The 23,218-nt window shown below is 49.1% G+C and overlaps 1 protein-coding gene across 1 annotated transcript in view; it reads left to right on the top strand.

Moving 5' to 3' along the window:
- Window positions 1-6,029: 6,029 nt before the first annotated feature.
- AKT2 (AKT serine/threonine kinase 2) overlaps window positions 6,030-23,218 on the top strand; it is a 53,144-nt gene continuing 35,955 nt past the window's right edge. The window contains exon 1 of the mRNA XM_023760572.1: window positions 6,030-6,182. The gene's annotated coding sequence lies outside the window, so the exon portion shown is untranslated. The remainder of the gene's footprint in view (window positions 6,183-23,218) is intronic.

Raw genomic sequence — 23,218 nt, 5'->3', positions numbered from 1 at the left:
GGTTGGTTGCCTTTTTGTTTCAGTGTTTATGGGTTGGAAGAATCAACATAGTTAAAATGTTCATATTACCCAAAGCAATATACAGATTTAATTCAATGCCATCAAAATCCCAATGACATTTTTTAAAGAAATAGAATAAAAAAATCATCAGATTTGTATGAAACCACAAAAGACCCCGAATAGCCAAAGCAATCCTGAGAAAAAAGAACAAAGCCGAAGGTACCACACTACCTGGCTTCAAATTATACTACAGCCGAAACCGGTTTGGCTCAGTGGATAGAGCCTCGGCCTGCGGACTGAAAGGTCCCAGGTTCGATTCCGGTCAAGGGCATGTACCTGGGTTGTGGGCACATCCCCAGTGGGAGATGTGCAGGAGGCAGCTGATCGATGTTTCTCTCTCATCGATGTTTCTAACTCTCTATCTCTCTCCCTTCCTCTCTGTAAAAAATCAATAAAATATATTTTTAAAAAAAATTATACTACAGAGCAACAGTAATAAAAAAGCATGATATTGGCAGAAAACACAGACCAACGGTTTGGCTCAGTGGATAGAGCGTCAGCCTGCAGACTGAAGAGTCCTGGGTTCGATTCCGGACAAGGGCATAGGTTCGATTCTGGTCTAGGACACGTACCTCAGTTGCAGGCTCAGTCTCCTCGGGCCCAGTCAGGCACATGTGAGAGGCAATCAATCAATGTTTTTCTTTCTTGTGTCTCTCCCCTGTCTCCCATTCTCTTTAAAAATATCAATGGAAAAAAATTAATTTAATTTTAAAAAAATCAATGGAAAAATATCCTCAGGTGAGGATTAACAACAACAACAAAAACCTCCAAAACACATGAATACGGGTAGATAATTTTTGATAAAGGATCCAAAAGCATACAATGGAAAAAAGAAAGCCTCTTCAATAAATGGTTCTGGGAAAATTGGAAAGCCACATGTAAGAGGATGAAACTAGACTATAGTTTGTCTCCATGTACGAAAATTAATTCAAAATGGATCAAAGAAGTAAATATAAGATCTGAAACAATAAATTACATGGAAGAAAACATAGGAACTAAACTTATGGACCTTGGTCTTAGAGATTTTATGAACTTGACCCCAAAGTCAAGGGAAATAAAGGCAAAAATAAATGAATGGGACTACTAAAAGCTTCTGCACAGCAAAAGAAACCGCCAACAAAGTGTGGTGGTGTTGCTTGTCAGAGTGGTTTCAGTTTACTTTTAAAGAGTGAATGTTTAAATAACAGTACAAAGGCCTCCCATCTTGCGGCTGACTCCAACCTACAACTCAGCGGGAGTTCCAGCCAGGATGACTAGCGCATGTGGTGCCATCTTGTGGCAACAGCTCAAATAGAGTTTATAAGTCACCTTGTAGAGCAGCTATGAAAAAATCTTATTTGTTTGTTTGTTAAAATATATTTTTATTGATTGCGGAGAGGAAGGAAGAGGGGAGAGAGAAACATTAATGATAAGAGAATCATTGATCGGCTGCCTCCTGGGGATCAAGCCTGCAACCCAGGCATGTGCCCTGACAGCCCTGACCAGAATTGAACTGTGACCTGATTCATAGGTCGATGCTCAACCACTGAGCCACGCCGGCTGGGCATTATTTTTATTAATTGATTTTAGAGAGAGAGAGGGGAAGCGGGGGGAGTGAGAGACATTGTTTTGTTGTTTCACTTACTTGTGCATTCACTGGTTGACTCTTGTATGTACCCGGGCCAGGGATCGAACTGGCAGTCTTGGGGTATGAGGACGATGCTCCAACAAAATGACGATGATGCCCTTCCTGGTGGCCTAAAAAAGAGATGATATTCATATCGTCTCCATTTTTCTTAATAAATTGGGAGACTGTGTTTTAAGTACTTTGCTGTTTCAAATCCATATACTTTATCTTAGTATAAAATGAGACTTTACTGTATCTCACTCTGGCCCCGGGCAGGTTAAGTCCAGTGCTGTGGGTTAAAGTGTGGGCTTGGCCTGAGACATCTCTGGGGTGGATTTAGGCACCGCAGTATTCCGGCTGTGTGATACTTGGCCTCCCTGGGCCTAAATTTACTTCTGCAAAATAGGCTTTACAGAGACTCCCACCTGCAGGAACGTTTAACAAGGTCATGTATAGTTCCCAGCGTTGTGCCTAATATGTAGGAGTTCTTCAGTGAAGGTTAAGAGATTATTAGTATGTGTTCAACTTTTTGTGAGTAGACAAGTTCAGACCTGAAGTAAAAATCACCCCAGTTCAGAACTTTAACCTTCCTAATAAAAACCACAGTCAGTCAACAGATATTTCTGGATCCCCAATTCCTAACTATGTGCTGGGCATTGTTCTAGGAGCTGGGAAGACAGTGGTGCCCAAGACAAGGTCTTTGTTCTCCTGGGAAAATTTATATTCTGGTTTGGGGGAAGACAATTACAAAATAGACAAAAAAATTATTCAGTGTTAAATGCTAGGTAGGGAATTCAGAAAATCTAAAGAGACAGTGACAGCCTGGCTTTGGATTTGGGATGGCCAGGGAAAGTCAAAGAGGTGAGATTTGAACTGAGTTCTGAAAAACAAGGAGAAGCCAGTCATGCAAAAGGAACAGCAAGTGCAAAGGCCCTGAGGTGAGAATAAGCTTGTCTTCTTAGAGGGGCACAGGAGAGGCTAGTGTGCCTAGAACATAGTGGTCAAGGGCAAGAGTAGCTTAGGATGAAGTTAGAAGGATAGGCAGGCACAGATCACGTAGGGCCCGAAGGCCCTGGTGAAGCCTTTAGTTCTTATTCCACCTGGGATGGGAAGCCATCTATGTGTTTGAGCAGATCCATAAGGTGTTCAGTCTTGAGGGAAGAAAAAGTTTTATTCTAAGGTCTGCCCCAAAGTGCATTAGCATAGCACAACCACCAAAATGTCCTGGGAATCTCCCGTGTGTTAAAAAATTGAATGTGCATGGTGTCTTCTATTACAATTTTTGGAAGAGAACCATATTTCATAAAAAGAAAATTGGAACCAACATTTACAGAATCCCTGAGCCTTATCTGTACTTGTGCCAAACACTTAAGATGACTTTAAAGGATCTTCCCAAAACAGTAGCATCTCGGGTGGAGCTTAGTAACTTCTGGCTGGGGAGTCAAAGATATTTCAACATTTCTGTATAATGCAGGAAATGCTTTTAAATAAAAACGTTTTCTTAACAGTGCCAGACTTTGAGAATTTGATCAATGCTATGGGATTTCTCCCCTGAAAAAGCTCTGTGTAGGATTCCTCTTGCTTTCATCTCCTGTATGTCCACGTGTCAGGGAGGGTTCCCTGCCTCATAGCCACCTCCACCACTGCCAGGGTCAGACCCCCAGACCTCCTGGGAATGGAGTCGAAGCCTCCCCACTTGGGGATCCTAAGAGCTGGTCCGTGCAGCTTGTCCAAGCACCACTGGGAGCCCAGTCTCTTGTGAGAAGGGTTGAAATGTCTGCTGCCTGGACATAAGGGGGCTTTGAGGAGATGCCTTCTTCATCCCTCAAGGCAGGATCCTTAAGTCATTTTTTTCTGAATCAAGAGGCCTTTACGTAGACTTCAGATGAGAAGTTACCGACCCTTCTCCCCAGAAAAATGCACAGGCAGCCCATATTTATAGCTATGGGAGGGAAGTTCACAGAACAGATTAGAGGGTAGAGAACAATTTGTGGTTTTAGGGAATTTTCTCCTCAATCACCCTTGATGTGGAAATTGAGAGAGTGAGGCTGAGAATGATAATTAAGTGGTTTCCCAAAGCACGCAGGGGACAAGAGTAGGGCCCATACTTCCCAGCGTTCTGCATGATATAAGTGCAAATCACAGGTTCTTGTATCAGACTGTCAGGTTCAAATTCCACCTCTATCCCTAACTTCTCCTGGGACGGGTACTGCTGCACTAACCTCCAAGATCATGTTGATAGGAATAGAATAGCACCAGCAGGACTATGTTAAGAACAGAACCTGGCCCATAACAACTACTAAATAAATTCTGTTGATATTTTGCAATGAGGAAAGGTAGGCTCAGAGAAGTGAAGTTATTTTTTAAAAATATATTTTTAAATATATACTTTTTATTGATTTCAGAGAGGAAGGGAGGAAGAGAGAGAGAGATAGAAACATCAATGATGAGAGAGAATCTTTGATCGGCTGCCTCCTGCACGCCCCTAAGTGGGGATCAAGCCTGCAACCAGGGCATATGCCCCAACCAGGAATTGAAGGCCGGTGCTCTATCCACTGAGATACACTGGCCAGGCCAGAGAAGTGAAGTTATTTTGACAAGGACATAGGAAAGGCATGATTAGAACTAGGGCCTGTCCATCTCCAAAGCCAGTGAACTATTCACCTTTAGACGAGTGGTTTTACAAACTGCAAGGCATGAGCCAATAGTGGGTCAGAAAATCAGTTCAGCAGGGTCTCAAACAGCACTGGAAAAAAATATCAGAGAGCATCATTCATAAGGGTAAGTAGTATTTGGTGACTTTTGTTTCATTATACTGTAAGTACACATATGTCTGTAGTAGGCCTTAAAATAGTTTGAAAGTCATTACCTTTGACTACTAGGACTCCAACAGTTTAGACACAAGTGCACTGGAGGTTTCAGTGAGATAATCCATCCTGTGCCCTAGGAGGGGCTGGGATTTGAGTTGCCCAAGAAGACTTAGAGGTAGGGGGATGGGCTGTAAGCAGAGGAGCAAAGAGGGTAGGCCACAGTAACCTTGAGTCCAGATTGGAGCAGAAGGGCTAATTCTTGAAACAATTATTCCCCAAGGGCCCACTCTGTGCCAGGCCCTTTGCTAAGTACACAGTGATGACTGAAACTGTCCTGGTCTTTTCAGTCTTGGGACTCTGTGCAGTGAAGGAGAGAAACCTGTCACCAGACAGTAAGACTGAAATGGTTAGGGCTGTGGTGGCGTAAGCATTGGTCAGAGTTATCGACACTGTGATGGGGCAACACCATGAATTAGGAATACAGAGCAGTGAGTTCCAATCTGAAAACCCATAGTTAAGGCCTAGTTCCAGCATTAGGTTTATCTAAGGCTCACCCCTGAGCAGGATTTGTGCAAGACACTCTCACACTTAGGTGAACCCAGGATTCTTCAATCCCAACCAGGCCTCCTAGGAGAAGTATGCCCTAACCAATGTATACTTGCCCAGCAGTGTGGTATACTAGAACACAAATTCAAGATCTAACATGCTCCATTCAGCCTATACGAGAGAAGGGACTGAGTCAGATGTCTTAGACAGGTGTCTGGTACATCAGCTAATAAATGGGTCAGAATTTTGTAAAAAACGCTTCTCTTGCAGGGTGATTAAGGCCTTTGTAGGTTCAAGTTCCCCCATAAAAAAGTTATATCCCATATTTAATTGCATATGTGATGAGCAGATAAGAATATTTTGGAGTCCTAGAATGTCTAATTGATATAAACTATTGTTAACATAAAATAGTCCAATAGCCCAGTTATGCAGATATGATTGTCTCCATTTTGCAGATGAGGATACTGAGGCACAGAAAAAACAGTGCAGCCTTCTGCCCAGCAAGAAAATGCAAAGCTGGGTTTGTGTGGTTTCAGAGCCTGAGCTCAACCACGAGGGACATACTGAAAAGGCAACCTCTCCTGGCCCCAAGTCGAGGGCTCTTTAAGAGCCTTGGACCCAGGAAGAAAAGCGAGAGCCGCGTAAAACGAGATCAAAGCCTATGCAAATAAGGAACAGGGGCTGCCGGGAAACATCACTGCGGCTAGCCTCTGGGGAAAGCGGGCGTCAGTCGGAGCTACAGCGCCTGCTCATTCCTACCCGTTCTTTCCGTCTGGCGCCTGCGCGAGGCACATCCCTAACGCACAGCGGCCCAAACTCGCCTATTGTACGAAGGCGCTCGGCTCTGAGTCCGCCTCTTCCCTTTCCTTGCGCTTGCGCTCTCGCGCTCTCCGAGTCTAGTTCTCGCTTTTACGTCAGTTCCTGTTGTGGCGGGAGAAGGCGGTATTTCCGGCCAGAGGGTGGGACGGGGCGGTAAGCGGGGGCTCGCGGAGGAGGGCGGGGGGGCCGCGCCGCGCGAACCCGTTGGTCTAGCTTCGGAGAGGCATTGCTGCTGCCACAGCCGCCACCGTCGGCAGGAAACGCAGGAGCGGACCTAGCGCAGCGCGGCGATGGGCGGGAGCAGAGCCCCGCCGGAGAGGCTGGGCGGCTGCCGGTGACAGGTGAGTGCGCCAGTGCGTGTCCCCGAACGCACCCCCCCGCGGTGGTCTCGTCCGTTCCCCCCCACCCCTCAGTGCCGCGTTGGGCCGTACCACCAGTGCCTGCCGGGCGGGGATCTTGGTCCTAGAGCCCCCCCTTCCGGGACCGAGTGGGGCAGCTGCGCGGGGGCGGTAGTTCTAGCCCTGAGGGGCCAGAGGCGGGGGCGGCGGGTCGTACCATTGGAGCGGCGGGGGGGGGGAGGGCGCCTACCAAGTGCGAGGCCCGAACCACTGAAGGGCTAGGGACGCGCGCCCTAGCATGTGTGGGCTTGGGGTAGAACTCGTGGGGTGTGAAGTGAGAGCGTGCCTGGTGGGCGAGCGCTAAGCCATTGAAGGGGCGCGCCTTACCCAGCGTAGGAGGCTGTACCTACTCGGGGACGTGGGAACAGTTCCAGTTACGCGTTGGGAGAGGTGGGGGCTTTTGGGGAGGGAGCTGTACCAAGTGTGGTCCTGGTAGTGCCGTCTGGGTTATACCACTGGGTGCTGCGGGGGAGCCATCCTGAGAACACAGCCGTCCATGAAAGTGGGAGGACTGTGATGTGTGGAGGCTTTGAGTGAGGGACGGGGCAGGCTCAGTGGGTGTGAGGGGAGAGTTTTGGGAGGATAGTAACGCTAGTGATCAGGAGGGGCTTCTACTCCTGTGTTTGGTGGGTGGGGCTTGGGGTTTACCCTGAGCTGGAGGAGGATCCGCCTTTATTGAACTTACGTTTTTGTGGGGAACTGGATGGACACAACTGCTGTCTACCCCAGAACCCTTTCATATTATTACGCTATTTTACTGGTAAAGTGTGTGGGACAGACACCTCTGTGGCAAGTTGGATCTTTCTATGGTTGTGGGAGATAGCTTAGAAGCCACTGTTGGAAGTTTTCTGAGCTTTTGGCTCCATTTAGGGAGCAGAAGGGGTACTGAGCTTGGATTTCAGGAGCTGTACTCCTGGACTTGCTGAAGACTTTGGAGGAAGGAGTGTTTGGTGGGACACCTCTCTCCCAGGGCAAGGTGGCTGGGGACGTCTTGCTCCTTGGGATTCTGAGGACCCCCTTCCTCTGATCTGGAGGCCGCTTGGGCTCAGCAAGAGGCGGGGACTGGAGTACTTGGGTCCTCCATGGGCTGCCATTCAACCTTCTCCCCTTTTCCTGCCTCACACAAGCATGGGGAGTTTAGTTAGGGCCTGACCTTGGTTGATGGTGGATGTGAAGGAACCAGGCACCACCCAGACAGCGGCCCCTCTGTCCTCAGTGAGGCCGTGTCTCCCTGGTTAGCATTCCAGGCGCCCATCATGTTTACGCTCCCCACCAGGTGATAACAGTTGGCCTCACCATTAGGTGGCAGTGAGGCTGAGCGCTGTTTTCCCAGCTGTTCCTCTTTGCATAGCCAAGGGGACTTGTGTTGGGGTGCCCCTGGCCCAGCCCGAGCCAGGGAGGAAGACTGCTCTTTTGAAGGACTTGGGACAGCTAAACGCCCCACAGCTCTGCTTTCTCACTGTGACCGCTGGGTGGGTGCTTGGAGCAGCCAACTGCAGATGGGAGGCCACTGCCCCTTCTCTCCGGGCCAGCTTGTGACCTTGGCTTGCCTGGTAACCTTTGCACTTGGGTCTGGAGTTCCCGAAGGCAGGCTGCAGTCCCTGACCGACCCAGCAAATATGAGCTGTTCAGAAGGTCCACAGCATCAGCTTCCAAACTGGTGGGCTTTCCTGGATTGTGGTTTCTGGGGAGAGAATGGTTGCTGAGTCTGTTCAAGGCCTCAAGGCCGTGGGGGCTCTAGAATTTTCTTCTCTAGGAGTTAGTTTCTCTGGTTTCCTTCTGCTAATTTTAGAGCAGCGGTTCTCAACCTGTGGGTCGCGACCCCTTTGGCGGTCGAACGACCCTTTCACAGGGGTCGCCTAAGACCATCCTTCATATCAGATATCTACATTACGATTCATAACAGTGGCAACATTACAGTTATGAAGTAGCAACGAAAATAATTTTATGGTTGGGTCACAACATGAGGAACTGTATTTAAAGGGCCAGAAGGTTGAGAACCACTGTTTTAGAGGGTTTGCCTGATGGGGATAACAGCAGCAATAAAAACAATAACCATGAGATTGACGGCTGACATTTATTGAGAGCATTCTGTGTGCCACATGCTGTTCAAAATGTTTCACATGGATCAACTGGCTGAATATTCACATCCTAGAACTATAGGTACTGTTGTTATGATCTATTTTAGAAGGGGAAACTGAGGCACAGAGAGGCAGATAATTTCCAGAGCTAGTGAATAGCCGTGTTTATTGAACATTCACCGTATGTCTGGCATATGACAGGACTTTTACACACATGATGTAATTTAAATCTCAAAATACTTCTATGGCTGGGTATTGGCTGTGCCCATTTTATAGATCCTTATAGGTAAGGAGAAGTGTGATACCTGTTTTACAGGTGAGGAAACTGAGACACTTGGTCTGAAGTGAAATGAGTTGCCCCAGGTCTCACAGCCAGAAGTGGTAGAGTTGGGATGTGAATCCCTGGCCCTGTTTGGCCTCAGAGTGAACCTCTTGTCAACAAGTAACTGGGACATTGGTTTATTTGCACCCAGGGGTGAATATGGTGTTTCTGTCCATTTTGCAGAGTCAGAAATTGGGGCTCAGAGGAGGAATTACCTTGCCCTAGGTCCATCAGACCTAGGGGGTCAAGCCGGGGTTTGAATGCCTGTCGGCTTGTCCTTGGTGTCATGTACTCCTAGCTCACTGGGTCCAAGCTGGAGTGGGTCTCTGTCACCTCAAGCTTCTGCCCTGGACCCTGCCAGCTGCACCTGTGGGTATTTCCTTCCTCTCATCTGCAGAGCCTAGGGCTACTGTGAGCACCTCGGTTGGCAGCCAGTCCAGCAGTCCTGGCTTGCTGGTAGAAGTTGGTCCATCTTCAGATTTGAGCCAGAGCATTTATTAACCCAGGGCAGAGTATGTGCTGGGAACTGGGGAAAGAGAGTGATATGCAGGGGGTGACCCAGCTACCAGGGCACCTTGTTAGAGGTCTCTACACAGGATGGTGTAGTGGCCATGTATGCAAGTTCTGGCACTTTCATGTTCTGGCTGTGTGACTTTGGGCCACAGTGTTCATCTCTGTGCAGTGGGCTCAAAACAGCAACCACCTCAGGCTATTGTGAGTGTTAAATAAGTTAATTCATGAGAAGCTCCTCCAAGAGTGCCTGGCACTGTGTAAATGCTTAGGCAGCAGTACTGAGGGCATCAAACATCCCCCTCCCCCCCATTCTCAGTTCTTTCTGGCACCCTGCTAGCCAGCCTTTCAGCTTGGCCCAGCTAGGATCCAGGAATCTGGTGTCTTGATCTGTAACCTCTATAAAGAGCTGCATTGAATCAGAGCACAGGGTTCAAATCCAGCCCTTTCACTTGCTGGTTGTGTGACCTTGAGCGGGTTCTCAACCCTTCTGACCCTTTTCATCATCTGTGTCATAAGATGATGAAAACTCTCCCCTGATCGGTTGTTGTGAAGGTTTAATGGGTTAATTTGTGGAAAGCATTGATAATTGGGAAGGCATAACAGTAAGCCTACAAATAACATATCGAAGAAGAGTATATGACACATGGTGAGCCCTAGGATATCTTAGCAATTGTAAGTCTTACTATTTCTGCTGGAATTTTGAAGGCCCTTTTCAGGTTACAGAGCCTTGTCAGATAACATCAGGAGGAGGACTTGGCCAAAATGAGCATCTTCGGTTTCAAGATGAGGGTTGGGAGTGGGAGGGACATATAATCAAATAAAAACTGGCAAATGCAGTGCCCTGGGCCCATCTGTCTTCCACATAGTTGCTGCCCAGAGCCCCTTTGAAGTAAAAATTCCAGCTTCTCTTCAGATGTCGGCCTCTGCTAAGTCCTCTTCTTTCTTACATGTGTTTTTTTTTTTTTTTTAATATATTTTATTGATTTTCTACAGAGAGGAAGGGAGAGAGATAGAGAGTTAGAAACATCGATCAGCCGCCTCCTGCACATCTCCTACTGGGGATGTGCCCGCAACCCAGGTACATGCCCTTGACCGGAATCGAACCTGGGACCTTTCAGTCCGCAGGCCGATGCTCTATCCACTGAGCCAAACCGGTTTCGGCCTTACATGTGTTTTTTATTGAATCTTCACCACAGCCATCAGGAGTGGTGGGAATGGCCTTGGCCCAGATGAGGAATAGGCTTTTTGAAGGCTGTAAGGTGGAAGGTTGGGTAGGGAGAGTTGGAGAAGTGTTCATGGATTTGGGCCAGGCTTCGTAGAGCCTGGTAGGTCTAGTTGAGAAGCGTGGATTTGATCCTGAAGGCATTGCGGAGCTGAGGAAAGGCATTGCTTCAGGTGTTGGAAATACAGGGTGTACTTGACAAAGGCCCTACCCCATGGAGTCAGGGGAGACAAACCCTTGGTGAATTAAACAAGGGGCAGGGTAAAGAGTGGGGCTAGGCAGTGAATTAAAATCAGATGTGACTGGTGCTTTAGATGGGCTGTCAGGAAGACCTCTGAGATTGACAGGAGACAGACATATTAACAGACATAACTCAAGGCTGTTATGGGGGGGACAACAGTGCAATAGTCCCAGGGTGGTCAAGCTTGGTGAGGTGCAGGGCAGGGTGAGTGAGGGAGGGTATTGGGAGGGGAGGCCAGGGGCTGGGTCATTCAGAGCCTTGCAGCCCGCCCTGAGGAGCAACTTGGTCAGATTTAGGGTGTTACCAGGTGCCTTTTGTCATAAGAGAGGTTCTCGGGCTTCTGGCTGAGGTAGGGATAGATTTTAGAGCCAGTCAGGGAGTTTCACATGCCTCCTACTTCCCCCTTGAGTAGAATCATTGCCTTAGAAATGCTGAAGGCCTGACGGTCGCCTCCCTCCTCTGTGGTTTTCACACTGTGTTCCCCAGGGCCCATGGCTGTTCCCTTTAGGGACAGATGCGGGGAGGCTCAACGGGCTGATTAGCTGCCCACCCCTCCCCAACCCAGATAGTTGGACTAATATCAAGTAACGATGCAGAACTATAGCAATACCTGATAAAACCACACCTGCTGATTCTGCCTCCACTCAGCTTGTGCTTGAGGCCTGCACCCTTCCTGGTGCTGCTCTAGAACTTGGAAGACCAGGCCTTGTGGGCCTATCTTCTAGTGGAGACAGGTGCCCCGCAAACAAATCTGTGATAGGACATTAAGTGGCGATCAGTGTTAGGAAAGCAAGGAGAATGGGGGTCAGGGGAAGGAGAGTGTGGGGATATTGGTATGTTTTATTTATTGATTTCATTTTTAATTTTTTCTTTATTATTCTTTGATAGTATGTTTTAGCTGGGATGATCAAGGAAGGCCTCCCGGAGGAGGTGATGTGTAGGTAGGGACTGGTGTGTGGTGAAGGAGCCATGGGAGGACTTAAATGAGGACCCCTCAGACCAAAAAAGAATTAGCTATGATTCTTACTTCACAGTGGTGAGAACTGAGGCCTGGAAAGTCTCGGTAACTTGTGCTGGGTCCCCCAACCTGGCAATATTGGGGCCAAGCTCTGAATTTGGACAGTGTGCCCCCAGCCCAGGAAGGCTCTTGGTAACGGTGGGTGAGGAGAGCTTCTAACTCTGCACCTGAGCCTCAAACCTAAGGTTTAGCGCAGTGAGCAGGAGCCTTGCTGTTGTTTTCCCCAGGCTCGTTCTGCAGTGTCTTCCCGGAAGGAGTAGAGCCCCTCAGAGCACATGCTTGGGGTCTCAGAATGTCCTTGGCTTGGGAGGATGGAGAAAGTATGTCCTCTGCAGTTGGTCTCCAAGCCTCTGGGGGACCCAGGGACACCCCTTCCTGGGCCTCTCTTTGACTTCCCAACCACCAGGCCTCTGGGCTGCACGGTGGGGTGGTTCCGTGGCAGGCTCTTCTGGACAACCAGCCAAGCAGTGAGAGGCCCAGCTTGGGGAGACAGCCCTCGGAGCAGCACCAGGAGGGAGGGAGAGAGGGAACGGGTGTGGGAGGGGCGGCGGGGTGGGACCTCAGCCTGGCCCCCTTGGGGGCAGGACCCACTGCCAACTCGGCACCCACAGCAAGGCCCAGCTGTGCTGGGCTCGTGGAGCAGGGAACAGCGAGCCAGGGCTGAGGGGAGACGACATGTCAGAGGTCCCTGCAGGAAGCTGTCCTGCCCAGGAAGCTCGTCCACAGATGCTCTAAGGGTGAGGCCAGAAATCTAAGCCTGTCTTGGTCTGTCAACTCATGGGCCTTTTCCGAATGGACTGGGGTGGCTGCCACTCCCTTGCCCCCCTCCCCAACCTCTCCCAGCCTGGTTTCAGGTCGCCTTCATCTGGTGGCTCATTGTGAAGTGGTCTGGGCTGGGGGCAGCCAGCCTGGGTGTGCGCTCTCCTCCTGGCTCCCCCCTTGGCTGATGGGGATCCCTGGAGACATTACTTCATCTCGCTAAGGCAGTGGTTCCCAACGTGGGGCACCCCCGGGGGGGCAATTTGATTTTTAAGGGGGGCAATTCAAGAACAAGTTATTAACAGTGAACTTTTTGCATTTCTTATGGTTCTAGGGGCCTCATATACAGTATATAAATATATATTGTGACATACTTATGCATTTCAGTTCTCTATTATATGTTTTGAAACTTTGCTATTTTTCATATCACTTTATATTCTTTTTTTAACAATTTCTTAGTGATTTCTTCCTCAGTACTTCAACTATCCTTTCTTTTTTTATTTTTCTCTTTCATGGATGCCATGTTCTTTCGAAGTTTGTTTAGACAAAGTTAATGGCCTTTTAGGCTTCCTCCATATGAATAGGAGTTCACTTTTTGAATAAGAATTGTGTGTCACAGGGGGGCATCAGGATTTTAGAGATGCTTAGGTGGGGCGTGGCCAAAAAAAAGGTTGGGGACCACTGCTCTAAGGTGTATTTTGCTCCGCTGAAATGCGACCCTTCCTGCCAGGGCTGTAGTGAGGAATCGGAGCTAACCTGTTAGAGTGCCCCTCACGGGCCTCCTGGGAAGGTGCGTGATGGATCCGAGCTGCTGCTGCTGCCTCTGCTGGTGGAGATTGTGAGGCGGGGGCTCTGGATGCACCAGCCTGGGCTTGCTGGTGGGGAGAGTGGTTTGTGCTTGGAGCCTTGGGAGGGGATGGCAGGCCAGTTAGCTGAGGTTCCCTGCGGGGGAGGACTCCGTACAGAAAAATTAATCACACCCATTGCTGAGCCCCTGCTCAGCCAGACATGGCTCCGAGCACTTCCTGCATGTTAGCTCAGACACATAGTAACCTGTGAGGTGGGCAGCAGTCACCTCCATTTTGTAGGTAGGAATCTGCGGCACAGAAAACTACACAGGAGCCTGCGTTTTGAGAGCCAGCAGAGCGGCCCCTCTAGGCCAGGCACTGCTCGCGGGTTTATGTGGTGCCCTCACCAGGACTCACCACAACAGGGAGCTCAGCACAGTGTTCTCCCCATTTCACCGGTGAGGACACGAAGGCCCAGGGAGGTGATTGAATTTGCCCAACGTGTTCATAGGTGACAGACATAAAATCTGAACCCAACTCTCTCTGGTTGGGGTCAAGTCTGCCTTAGTAAGACTGACTCTTCTGCCTCTTACCAATGTCATGATCACCGTTTCTGGGGTTGTTTCTGTCATTTTAGTGATCTTTTTGCTTTTCTCCTAGGTAGAGCTGGCACAAAGTAGGCCTCAGTTGTCCCAGAAATGACTGAATTTGCTCCATTTGATGCTTGCTTAGGAGATGGATGCGGCTGCCTCTCTCCACCCCCTATGCTCATGGAGCCCTGGCCTCGGCCAGTCCCTTCCTTCCCCAGAGCGAGGGGGAAGGGGTGAGGGTGGGAGGCACTCCCCATGCCCTGCCTTGGCGTCTGATTCCTGAATGGCCTCTGGTGTCAGCCCTTGGCTGTTTTTGGTCATTTGTATATTCCATTCTCTCACCATATAGTTTATGAGTCCCTGTTATGTGCCCTGTATACTTTTGGATGCCAGGGAGTGGCACACAGTCTAGTGGAGGGGGCAGAGAAGTAGCATTTGCCTTTCGAGTGCTCACGGTGGGTATGGCTGCGGAAGGAAACAGAGATCTAGCTGGCCTTGGTTGGCAGGAGGGGAGCTTGGAGAAAGCTCCTGAGGGGAGGCATCAGGACATGAACATAAAAGCCCAAAGGAGTGGGCCAGGCAAGAGGACAGCACGGGAAAGGTACCTCGATGTGGTGGTAAAACTTAGCATAGGCTCCTGTGGCTGGAGCAGAAGAGGGGAGGGTGGCAGGGCACAGGTCCTGCGTGCAGTCTGGGGCCCCCTAGGGCCATGCTTCTCAAACTGGTTTCTAAAGACCTGGGGGTGGCTGCGGCAGGTGTTCAGCATGTGATTTGGGATAGTGTTTGCAGGTTGTCTACTTTTTAAACTGTGTTTTCATTTAGATCAGTGGTTCTCAACCTTGGCTGCACATTAGAATCACCTGGGAGTCTTTTTAAAATCCTGATTTCTGGGCCTCATCCTCCGGAAATTCTGTTTCTTTGGTATGGGGTGGGGCCACAACATTAGTAACAAAGAAACAGACTTTCTGGAGGATGAGGCCCAGAAATCAGGATTTAAAAAAGATTCCCAGGTGATTCTAATGTGCAGCCAAGGTTGAGAACCACTGATTTAGATGGTATTTTCAGCGAGTTAATATAGGCATGTTGTGAATCATCTGGATGATTTCTTCTAGTCAACTAGTGACAGTATTCACTAGCTGCCACTTCCATAACTCTAACTAACTGAGGCTCAGGCAGTCCCTTGACTTTGGAGTTCGCCTTTGTGTAATTGCTGCGTGTCTTCCAAAATGCTGGCCTCATCCCCAGCTGTGGGTGAAGCATGACTCATTGGGTCCCCATGATGACCCTAGGTTGTTAAGAAAAACCATCTTAAAAAAAAAAGTTTTTATTGATTTCAGAGAAAGGAAGGGAGAAACATCAATGATGAAAGAGAATCATTGATTGGCTGCTTCCTGCACGCCCCCTGTTGGGGATCGAGACTGAAATCCAGGCATGTGCCCTGACCAGCAATCAAACCATGACCTCCTGGTTCATAGGTCGACGCTCAATCACTGAGCCATACCGGCCAGGCAAGAAAAAACATCTTTTGAAATAACATATGCATCTCCTCGGTCAGGTTGTATTAAGATCCCATTTCATAGATGAGGATGCTAAGGTTCAGAGTGACTCATGCAGCCTGGAAGTAGTGGTCAGGATGCGAATCAGCCGGACCCAGGTGTGGGTTTGGGCATCCGCGCCCTGTTCCCCTCTCTGGGCTGAGTGTGTCAGGACTCAAGAGGGATGCCGTTGTGTGGGTCCTTCTTGGCCCCTCCAGCCTGTGCGTGTCATGGTCCTCACCTCACCCTCACTCCTGCCTTCAGGCTCTGCTGCTTCATTAGCAGAGGTTCTGTAGAGTTGCATCTCCAATCTGTTAGCCACTAGCCATGTGTGGCCACTTAAAGTTTAAATAATTAAAATTAAATAAAAGTGAAAATTCAATTCTTTGGTTGTACTAGCCACATTAAAAAAAAATCATATATGAGTGTTTATTCCAATACTGCTGGCAGTGCGGGAGAGCAGCAGGTCACCCACAAACATCTGCTCCATAGCAGCCACATCTGCTCCGTAGCAGCCATATTACAGAAAGTTCTGTTGGCTAAATCAGCCATCTCCTGCACTCGCCCGTGATCTTGGGCATGTGATTTGTTCTCTCTGGGACTCAGTTTCCTCTTCTGAAGGATGGGGATAGTAACAGCATCTACCTCTCAGGGTTGCTGTGAGGGTTGGTATTAATCCAGACCAGGCATGTTGTGAGTACTCAGGAACATGGAGTACTGTTGGGAACTGTACTGCTACTTCTCTGCCCCTCCACTAGCCGTGGATGGAACCCTGCTTGTTTGCTCCCAGGTGTCCTGTTGATGGGATGGGACGCAGGCCACAAGACCCTGCCTCAGAGCTCCTGGCCAGGGAGGCAGCAGGTGATGCTGTGGTGCAATGCCTGTGAGGGAGGAACCCCCTCAGCCAGGCTGGGGGCTGTGTGTGTATGTGTGTGTGTGTGTGTGTGTGTGTGTGTGTGTGCATGTGTTTGTCAGGGACAGCCCACCTCTTCAGGGTGTCAGGTATGGTAAGGGTGGGCTAGCTAGGAGGTGGGAGGGCTTGGTGTCTTGGGTGCGAGAGCAGAGGGAGGTAGAAGAGTCTCAGCTAGGACAGTATGATCCAGTCTTCTTGGTTGTGTCCTGGCTGCCTGTCCTTGAGTACTCACTGAATCCTTCCCAGCCTCAGTTTCCCCATCTGTAGAGTGTATGTCCTCATGGTCGCCAAGTGCGCCAGGTGGTGGGAGTGTCAGGCCAGTGCACAGGGCTTCTTCTGGGGTCAACTCCTAAGAAGAAGGCTGTGATACAGCCCCTGCCTCCCCGGGGTCAGGGGATTCCATATGTGGCTCCTCCTCAAGCCAACAGTTCCCCATCTCTCTACCAGAAATAGCCACAGCCCTTACAGTGGCTTCCCAGTTCCTGCCCAGCCAGGCCCCTAGCTTCCTCTGTAGCCATATGTGCCTCACTCCGCTCCACCACCTCCTGACTGTGTCTCACGCAGGCCACACCTTGGCACTGCTCCTCCTGGGCCTGGCACACTCTTTCCCAGGTCTCCACATGGCTTCCCAGTCTCTTTCAGGTTTCTGCGTAGATTTCACCATCTCAGTGAGACTTTCCTTATAACTGTATACAAAATAAGAAACCCTCGCCCCCTTCCCAACGCCTAGTCCTCTATGTGCTGCTTTTCTCCATAGCATTTGTCAACTTCTGATATCTCTATACATAAAAGCCTATAAGCAACCAAACGACCGCTATGACACGCACTGACCACCAGGGGGGCAGACGCTCAGTGCAGGAGCTGCCTCCTGGTGGTCAGTGTGCTCCCACAGTGGGAGCGCCACTCAGCTGACCAATGGGTGCCAGACACTGGGCTCACGGCTGGCAAGCGCCTCCACAGCAGTGCTACTACATCTCTTGGGCTGGCCTGCGTGGATAGCCCGAAACTGGCAGTCCAACATCTCCCGAGGGGTCCCAGATTGTGAGAGGGCGCAGGCCAGGCTGAGGGACTCCACTGGTGCACGAATCCGTGCACCGTGCCTCTAGTACTGTATAATTTGCCTACTTACTTATTTTAATGCCTGTCCACCCTCCATCCCCATCCCCATCCCCATCCCTGTAAGCTCCCCCAGGGAAGAGAGTTCTGTTTTGGTCACTGCTGCCTTCCCGGTGACCCAAGCAGTACTGACACAGCATGGGTGCCCTATTTGTGAAATAAATGAATGCAGGATTTTTTGCTTCACCTTCACTTGGCAGAATTTTGAGCTCAAAAGCTGTGGTTCTGTTTGCCACCCTTCCCTTGCATTAACGAATGCTCTGGGCCTGGCCTGTGCTGGGTGTGGCTAGGGACACAGTGGGGACCAGGACAGATCCTGTCCCTACTTTGTGGAGCTCTCATTCCAGTGCGGGGAGTGGGGGGTGGGGGCGGGCACTGATACTCAGATGATCATACATGTGACTGAGCACAGTAGAGGTAAGTGCCGTGAGGGGACAGGAAGGCTGAGCTCTGAGAGTCTGAACTGTTGTGGGCCAGCGGACTGTTGGGAGGCTCCCCTGAGGAAATGAGGATTTGGCAGGTACAGATGAGTGAGCAGTGTGCCAGGGGGAGGATGGATAGTACGTGCAAAGGCCCTCAGCAAGAGCAAGGAGTGTTCAGGGGACTGAGAGGGTAGTGTGTGTGTGTGTGTGGGGGAGCACAATGATCCATGAGGCTGGAGAACAGGCAGGGGCCACTTTCAGATGGGCTCTTGTAGCCTCCATAAAGGCCTTGGATGTGATCCCTGAGCAGGGGAGGGGCAGGGTCTGAGCTGTGTTTGTAGGGCCCCTCTGGCTCTGGTATGGTGCTCTCAGCATGTTTAGAGCCCACGGCTAGGCAGACTCAAATAATTGACATGATTTCTGTGGGTGCTGTAAGGCCCTGGGTGGCAGGGTGAGGGGGTAGGTGTCGGGGCGGGTGGCAGGGAAGAGAAGAAATCTGCTGTGGTACTTATTCTTGTCCCGGTGTCATTGGCAGCCCACCCACATCTTCAGTCTGCCTCCAGTCCTACCTGCTCCAAGTAAACAGATGGGGCAGCTGGGGAAAGTGTGTGGTGTTTAAGAGGGAAAAAAAGTATCTTTAATGCTGCCTTCTTACCAAGGATGTGGAACAGGTAAAAAATACACATATTATAGAAATGTGTAATATAGGAAGTGAAGGTCCCCATGTCTCCACCCATCAGAGGAAATAGTGATGCTGGAAAGGTGTTGAGCCGTTGCTGTATTGGCCTCTGTTTGAAGAACTTAATGTGAATTAACTCATTTAATCCTCACAACAGCCTTGGCAGTGTGTACTATTATTATATCTAATATACAGATGAGGAAACTGAGGCAAAGAAAAGGGAAGTGATTTGCCCAAAGTCACACAGCCCAACCTCACAACTGAGGTTGAAATGCATTTGGTTTCCGAGGCCACCCTGACTGCTGTACCTGTTACTCTTCCTCTATTGGCTCTTGGGCACAATTCCTTCTACGCATGTGACGGTTAAACATAGACCTCCTCTTGCCCCCCAGTCTGTGATACTTTTTCCCGTAAGTTCCATTGTTGGTCGTATAACTGCTTTTCTGAAAAGGATGCTTTAGATCAAATTTATACATGAATTGTCAGATGCATGTCAATCTCAGTAATGTCAGCAGGTGAAAAAATAAGTGTGTCAGAGTTGAGGCGACATTTGTTTCAGAAAAGAGATCAGGTTGGATATTCTGTTGCTTCATAAGCACATTGAATGCTGATGGTCAGTGTCGGCCCATCAAGTGGTTCTTGTGCATGAGATGCTATGGTGTGTCCTGTCAGTTGGACCCTCTTTGAGGGCTGGGTGCTGTGCTGAGCGCTTTCCATGAATGAGCCTTTGAAGGAGCCACTGCTCGCAGCCCCATTGCACAGAGGAGGAAACTGAGACTTGGAAAGGCTATAAAGTCAGGGAGCAGGGACTTGAGTCTGAGTCTGCCTAACTCCAAAGGCCATGATGTGGTGCATTGTGGTGGGGAAGCCAGGCTGCCTGGGGTCCCATTCCAGCTCCATACATTTTGATCCAGTGATGGGAGCAAATCATTTCACATCTGTGACTTAGTTTTTTCATTAAAATGGAGGTAATAGTATAAGTGTCTGCCAGAGGGTGGACACAGGGTTGCTGTGAGGGTTGAATTTGCATGTACAAAGTACTTAGGTGTGCCTGGCATGTGGTAAATGCTATATAGGCATTCCCTCTTTTTAGTATTAACATCATATGGACCATTATGACAATACTAGATCCCTGTTTTGGACATTAGGTCGCTTCCAGGGTTTTACGAGTCCAGCGAGAATACTCAGAGGAGCAGTTCTCCAAAGGGGTGGCTTGTCCCAGGGAGTATTTGGTAATGTCTGAAGACATTTTTGAAGGTCCCAGTTCGGGGGAGGGTGTGCTGTTGGCTTTAGCAAGTAGAGACCCGGGATGCTGCTAAGGCTCGTACCGTACACAGAGCAGTCCCCACAGCCAGAATTACTCAGTTCCCAACAGTACTATTGCTGGGGTTGAGAAACACCTCTGTGCTCTGTCATAAGCATTTTCTGCAGAAGTTCCTCCAAGGACATGTGTGTTTTCCACATGATCAGTTTTGCTAAAGTGCTCTTATAAACACGGTAGCAGTTTGCAGAGCTGCGGATGGAGAGTGAGGGAGTCATTTCCCTCTGCCCACCGCGTGCCTTTCGACCCCATTCCCGCAAGCAGATGCTGATCCTTGAAGTTATTTCCTGAGCAAGTCCGCTGGAGCTGCAGGTGAGGCGCAGATTAGAGGCAGGTGAAAGAGCTCCCAGAGGGTATCCCAGCGCCAGGAAGGAGCCCTCACCCTGCTCTCGCAAGTGCCTCGAGACGCAGAGCCTCAGCCTCCTCTTCTGCCTCCCTCATCCCATCTGTCTTGCCTGGTGTAGAAACCAGGTCAGGAAGAGGAGGCGGGAGAAAAAGGATCTGACAAATGGCGAAGAAATGAAAATTTAATTTATTTTGAGCCTGTTCTGGGCACAGAGCTTTACTTGGTACATATTCATTCCACAAATATATATTAAGTGGTCACTGTGTACCCTGCATTGTACTGTGCAAGGCTTTGAGATCCAGTGCTGCCCCAGATAGGCCAGAGCTCCTGCCCTTACCATGCTGACATCACAGTGGGGAGAGGTTGACAATAAACCGATAAGCTAGTAAATATGTACAATCACGTGAGTGATGATAAGTGCTTATGGAGAAAAATAAAGGTTATGGGGAGGTAGGATGGATGTACTTTTGTCTAAGGATGTTAGGAAGGCTTCTCAAAGAAAGTGAGCAGAGATTGAAGAAAGTGGCTGGGGCCATGTGGATACCTGGAGAGGAGCCTCCTGACAGAGACAGCATGTGTCAGGGCCCAGAAGTAGGGGTGTGAGCAGGTACCCCTGAAATGGAGTGTGTTTGGAGAAGTAAGGGGGTGACCGTGCAGACCTTATAGGGTCCTGGGGCTCCTGTTAAGGACCGGCTTTTACGCTGGGTTACCTGGGCACACCAGAGGGTTGGAGCAGAGGAGGGATGGGCTCTGACTCAGGTGGTCCCAGGGTCCCAGACTGGAGGAGTGAGGACAGAAGCACTAGAGTTCATCTAGGCCTCACAACCTTACTAAGTGGCAGGAACCACCCAGCTAGTTTTGCAGATGAGGAAACAGGTTTGGACGGACCCTTCCCAAGACTGCCAGCCAGGACGAGGCCGTCATCCAGGGCCTCTCTCCGCTTGGCCCTGCACCACCCTATAGAACGCCTCTCGTGAATCTGACCCCCAGCACTGTGAGATGCAGCTTCTGCAGGAGCTATGGTTTGGAAACCATTGAGAAATAAGACAGATGAAAGTAAAAATATCTTAAAGAAATTTTAAAATAATTATACAGTGTTTGAGACATAATGATAGAGTAAGTGAATGATACCCATATACTCAGTGACTGTTTTAAAAAATAAAACCTGGCCAGCCAGTGTGGCTCAGTGGTTGAGCGTCAGCCTATGAACCAGGATGTCTCGGTTTGGTTCTAGGTCGGGGCACGTGCCCGGCTTGCGGGCTCAGTCCCCAGTGGGGTCTGCAGGGGGCAGCCGATCAGTGATTCTCTTTCATCATTGATGTTTCTGTCTCTTTCCCTTCCTCTCTGAAATCAATTAAAAAAATAAAACCTGCCAGTGCAGTCAGAACCCCCTATTCAGTCACTTCCTCCTCCCTGCTCAGAGCTGATCATAGAGTACAGTGAGTCCATTCCCATTCAGTTTTCTTCTGTGCAAAATGTACTCCCTAAAACTCCAGCACTCTCCCCCCCCTTAATTTTCCGGGCTTCCCTGTTCCCTCCTGGGGTGCCTGTCCCTCCTCCAGCAGGGTCTGGGTCATTGTGTAGATGGGTGCACTGTGGTGCACTTGCCTGCAACCACATAGCAAAAAAGCTGCAGAGCCCGGGGTTGAAATTTGGACCCTTGACTCCAGATTCCTCCTCCTTACTCATTGGTAATCCAGCCTTCATGAGGCGAAAATCCAGGCAGACCTGCCTTGGAGTCAGGGGAGTCCTGGAAGCCAGCAGGCCCAATTTTGGCTCCCCCGTATCTTCTGGATCCGCAAGGAAATACAGAAAAATATGTTCAATCCATTTTATGCAGTATGATATAACAACTGCAAAGCAGAGCCTGGTGTGATCACCATAGAACACCGTCAGCTCCCAGAAATAGCGCCCCCTCTCAGTTACTCCCAAATCTAACCACTCTCCTGACTTTTGGATAGTTGTCTTGATTTTCTTTATGCCTAGTTTACAAGCTAGAACGGCATCCCTAAACAAATAGTGTCATGTTGCCTGTTCTGCACTTATATGAATGGACCCTTACTTGATGTGTTATTTTGTGTCTGGCTTCTGTCATTCAGCATCACATTCTTACACTTCATCCCTGTTGTATGTGTCAGTAATTTGGTCCTTTTTATTGTTGTATGAATTAACCTCATTTTGTTTATCCATTCTTTTGTGGGTGGACACCCAATCTGTTTCCAGTTTTGGGGTTACTGTATGCTGCTATGAACAGTCTAGGGCAGTGGTCGGCAAACTCATTAGTCAACAGCCAAATATCAACAGTACAACGATTGAAATTTCTTTTGAGAGCCAAATTTTTTAAACTGAAACTATATAGGTAGGTACATTGTTATTAAGTTAATTAGGGTACTCCTAAGCTGGCCTTTGCTAAAAACGTCCTCAGTCTGATTGAGGTACGTCCGCTGAGGTCGACCCCTTCCAACTCTCCCATCCACACTCGTCTTGTATACTTGTTTCGTCTATCTCCTTTCATTCATCCTCTCTATATGTCCAAACCATCTCAACATACCTAAAAAAATGTTTCATTTTATAATAATAAAGCCACCATCACAAAAGATTACAATTCTTAAATTGATGACAAAAATACCTGTAGGATTTGCAGCTGGTTGGAAAAATACAGGTAACTTTATGCTTCGAGTAGGTACTTTTTTTTTTATTAGTGTAGATATGGTTATAACCATATTATGGCATATAAAGTTTAATAATTTTTTTGAGTAGGTACTTTTGTCACCCGCTCGCAATTTGCGGACGCGACTAGCACTAACCATGCACAATGAGACTGCTGACTGACTGGCTCACTCAACTCGTGCATAAATCACCCGCCGCGTCTCCCGTTGCCCGACCCACCGACACCCCCCACTTCTTCTAACGCCACTTCTTCAAAATAGACTCGCCCAGGCCGAAAACCGACTTCTGCGCATGGGCCACGAAGTTTCAGTCGCACTGTACGCACGTGGTATTTTGTGGAAGAGCCACACTCAAGGAGCCAAAGAGCCGCATGTGGCTCGAGAGCCACGGTTTGCCGACCACTGGTCTAGTGCATGTTTTTTTGGTAAACAAATACACTCATC

The sequence above is a fragment of the Myotis lucifugus genome, unplaced genomic scaffold (genome assembly GCF_000147115.1).
Source record: "Myotis lucifugus unplaced genomic scaffold, Myoluc2.0 scaffold_185, whole genome shotgun sequence".
Taxonomy (NCBI): Eukaryota; Metazoa; Chordata; class Mammalia; order Chiroptera; family Vespertilionidae; genus Myotis; species Myotis lucifugus.
This window is presented reverse-complemented; position numbering and strand designations above follow the sequence as displayed.